Raw genomic sequence first — 4,687 nt, 5'->3', positions numbered from 1 at the left:
TCTATCTTCAGTTAGTCTTGTATCCATCATATTTTGACTGTGTGCCGTCCATTGCGATTATTTTGAAGTTTTGAGTTCTATGGTTGTGTAATTCCAGTCATGCCTAGGTTGTTTACCATAACGTGAATTTCTCTTGTATCCCTCATATTTTGGCACGCCTCCCATATTTTGCTAGAGCAGTGTTGAAAAAGTCTGCAATCCCAGTGTAAGGGATGGTTGTATTTCATGCGAAGTTTCGGCATGTCCAACTTGTCATGTATTCTTCCGATATCCGCACCCCATCCAACCCAGAGTAGGGCCATGTTTGACTAGTTAATAATTCCGGTGATGTTGGGACAGTTATTTATAATAAATTTATGTATCTGCAGACGATCTTGTATGTTTCATATATTTCCACGCGCCACCCATTGAATGCTAAGGTAGTGGCCGAGTACTGTGTAGATATAATTCAGCAATTTTAGGGTTGTACGTATGTATGTTAAGTTCTGCTATCTTTAATTGGCCTTTTAACACTCATATTTTGGCGTGTTCTGCATCTTTCCAGTAAAGAAATATTTTGAGTTATCCATGGTTACAATTCTGGTCATGATATTTATGATAAACTACTATAACTTTAATTTGGCGCCTAGCGCATTGCGTGCTATGATGGTTTTAATTCTGTGCAGGGTTCTCTTTGTACAAAAAAGTTTCTATATCTACAATTTTTTTATGATTTTAAGTAGCATTTATTTCCTTTTGGTTATGGCTTTTGAAGGTTATTCTATGCTGACCTGCTCAGCGCTGATTGGTGGACAACATTGGAGTGCTCTGAGGTCAAATATCTTTTTCCTAATCCATCGTTCGGTGTGTCTGTTTGTACTTGCTGAGGTTCTGTGAAATGGAGTGCTACAAGGATGCGGCCCTTGTTGCAAAGGGGGCTGCAGAGAGGAAGTATGAAACTATGACTACCATCTTCAAACATGCTGCTTCCAGGGCAAGGAAAAGGAAGCAGAATGAAGGATCAGAAACATCTGCAGTGCACCATAACGGGCATGAGCCGTTCCAATTAAACGAGGCCCCAATGCCGCAAACTGAGAATGTTCATGCAGTACAAGCTGAGAATCAAGATGCAAGCAGTGCTAGAAAGTTTCAACATGTTAATGGTGGGCGCAATGTGAAAGTGCAACCTCCTACCAAAATCAGCCTGACCAAGTCCATATATAAGGATGAAATGAGGAAACTTTTGATTAAAAAAGCGAAGAGCGGTTTGACCGAGAAGCTGAGGGAGATTAGAAGTAACAAGAATTGTTCTGGTAATAACACAGATGCTGAAAAAGAAGATGATCACCAATCCACATATATTGTTCCTGATCCTCATTTTCATGATTTTGATAAGGACCGTACCGAGGAATAATTTCAGAGTGGTCAAGCTTGGGCTTCATCCATGCTGCCCTGCAATGTACCGCGTGGACCAGTGGGCCATCATGCAGCCGAGGAACACGACCGACACCCGCTGACTGACGGAAATGGAAACGGCCAGCTACAGTCTAAAGCCGATCGATCCTTGTGGTGGCTCCTGCTGCCTGCTATCTCCCCATCCCCCGCCCCGTGCTATCTATCTCTATCCAATACTCTCTCCCTGGATCAGATTTCGTGCTTGCAGCGCCGTCGACCCGTCCCTCCCTCCCCCGCTCTCTTCCCGCGCTTGCAGCGCTCACCCTTTCTGCCCCCTCCCTCCAACCCTGCCGTGCTCCACTGCTAAGCTAGGAAGAACCATATTGCGTCATCAATCATCAAAAATCGCAGAATTACCTCCATGAATATTGAGTGAAATGATTTCAAATCTATCATTGCACCCCAGCATGGTCTGCGCAAGCTTCAACCAAAAACGCATTCCTGTGTACATATAGATCCGGTGATTCTACGGTTGTACGTATATATTTATGTACAGTGGGGCAGGTACCGCTGGTTATATCTAGTACTATTGGTCCAATCCTATGTGTATTATAAGGGTAGAATTATAAACTGACATTTTTTAATGGTTATACCTGGCATTGTTGTTGTGAGCGAGAAGATTGGCACCCACCTGGGTTAAATCTCTAGGTCCACCACTGTTTATGTTAGATTTCGATATTTAAATCTGCCTTCATGTTTTGGTGCGTTCTGTATCGTACAGTATGTAGGGCGATATTTTCAGTTTCGCGTGATTATAATGTAATTCCAGTCTTGCTAGCTGGGCACGGCTATTTATAATAAGCTCATGTAACTGCGATCTAGGGCAGTGTTTGAACTCTGTTCGGTTATTATTTAACTATGTTGCCAGAATTCTGTTTGTCAAAAATCTTTTTCTATATCTCCAACTAGTTTATGATTTTAGGTGACATTTTTTTCCTCCTCCAATCTGACCCTCCTGCTACTGGTGCTGCTCAAACACATGCAGGGAAATACCCTGCTACTGGTGCTGCTCAAACACATGCTCTCTTCCCCCCTTCAGTTCCTGCCCCGCCCCGTGCTCTCTCGATCAGATCTCGTAATCCTCCATTAATTCGCATGCTTGCAGAGCACCCTCCCCCTCCTTCTCCCGCTTGCAGCGCCACCCCTCTGATCCTCCTGCCCCGACCCCTCCCTCCCTCGAAGCCACGCTCGACTGGTAATGAAGATCCCATGCTTGCACCAGACCTGGGGAAATATGGTTCTATGCGAAGTTTATGATTTTTCTTTTTTTGAGAAAGGAACAGCTTAGAGCATTCCTGTGACTTTTTTTTACTCGTCAAACCCCTCTTTATAAATCAATGACAAGGGTTAAATCCTTTACAAGCATAGGGATCAAAGATATAGGTGCCTCGTCCATCCAAACCGAACGAGCTAGCGGTACTAGTACTAGGAGTAGCAAGTTTTGCTAGTTTGTGCCCTACACTATTTGTATCACGAGGTGTGTGCTCAAATAACACATGATGAAAATTAATAGTTCATGCACTACACTAATTGCAAATTTGCAAGTTTTGCTGGTTCAAGCCCTAAATAATATCAGTCACAGATCTACAACAACACGACAGGGGGTGCCAGGCTCAATACCCATGTATTTAAACACTGATAGTACACGCAAATTGGCCCAACCATTATATAGTAAATATACTTTGCATTTTTGCTGGGTGCCATGGCACCCATGGAACCCACATTGGATTCGCCCCTGCATAATAACATGCTATCCATTCCAATCCTTCATGAACATTTTTTCCAAAACTGTGCGAAATGTTTTTTTTTTGCATTCATAAACACTTTTTAAAATTTTCATGAATAATTTTTAAATTGTGAAAAATTATTATTAAATGGTAAGAATGTATTTTCAAATGTCATGTAGCTTTTATAAATCTATGTACATTTTTTATATGTTAAGAACATTTGGTGAATATTTTTTTAAAAATGTAAGGAACACTTTTCAAATTGTCACCATTTATTTTGTATGAGTCTATTGTGGTCGTCTTAGTGTTATGACACGTCGTGTTCCCTCCTTGTGTGGTCTCTCAAGGTGCCGGCCTTCTGGCCGCGGTGGCAAGATCTAGATGGGATCTCGCGCCCGTAGCCAGTTGTCCTCTGTGTGTGGAATGGCATTTGTATAGTCGATCCTGGGTGTCTTGGTGTTATGACACGTCTGTTCCCCACTTATGTGGTCTCAAAAGGTGTCGGCCTTTTGGCGGCAGTGACTAGATCTAGATGGGATTTGGTGCTCGTAGCTGGTTATCCTCCGCGTGTGGAATGACATTTGCATCAGTCAATCCTGGTCGTCTTGGTGTTATGACACGCCGGTTCCCCCTTGTGTGGTCTGTCAAGGTGCCGGCTTTCTGCCGGCAGTGGCAGTTTGTTCTTGGATGCCGGGGCGGTGGCCTTGGACGGTGACGCTGCTCGGTATGCTTTGTGGTAAGAAGCTTTGCAATGGTGGCGGCGTCTCCCCTTTGCAATGTGGGTAACAACGGGAGGGATGGCAGGTGATACTAGTGTCGACGTAACATAGCTAGTGGTTGCTCCAAGTACGTATCTGGAGGCCTTGCGGTGGCGGCAGCAGCTCCTCACTTCACGGGTTGGGTCGGCACCCTTACTTCCATTTGTGCCTTGTGTGAGGGCCCGAGCAGAAGCTCGGAGTATCCACACCAGCGCGTGGTCGACGATTGTGCGTGCTACTTCCCTCCAGGGGTCGGTGGTTGTCGGTTCCATTGCGCACCCTTGGCTTCGGGGTAAAACCCTTGTCCATCCTCTCAGGCTCGACGAGGCGCCCCTTCGTGCCATCACCCCCTTGGAGCCGTCATAGCAGAGGTGGGCCCGCCTGGCATTGAACTGTTCCGGACGGACCCACGTATCTCCTGTTTATGTGGACTGTCTTCGCTGGCCTGATGATGACGCGTCTTGACGCTAATTGATTCCTGTGGCTGGGCTGGAATCCCCTGGGTTGACTTTGTCTCTCACTTGGGTTGCTAATAGGACAGGTGCATCCAAGAAAAGAGATCCTCCATGCTGCCATGAAATCCACCGCGTGGACCAGTGGGCCTGCATGCAACCGAGGAACACAAGCGACACCCGCTGACTGACGGAAATGGAAACGGCTGATAGAGAAACATGTTGCTCAGTTCTCTTCTCCCCTGCCCCGTGACCAGATCAGATCAAATCTGTGATAATTCGCGTGCTTTCAGCGCCGCCACCCCTCCCTCCCCCG

This window comes from Triticum dicoccoides, chromosome 1A, assembly GCF_002162155.2.
Source record: "Triticum dicoccoides isolate Atlit2015 ecotype Zavitan chromosome 1A, WEW_v2.0, whole genome shotgun sequence".
Classification (NCBI taxonomy): Eukaryota; Viridiplantae; Streptophyta; class Magnoliopsida; order Poales; family Poaceae; genus Triticum; species Triticum dicoccoides.
Note: the sequence above shows the minus strand (reverse complement) of the source record.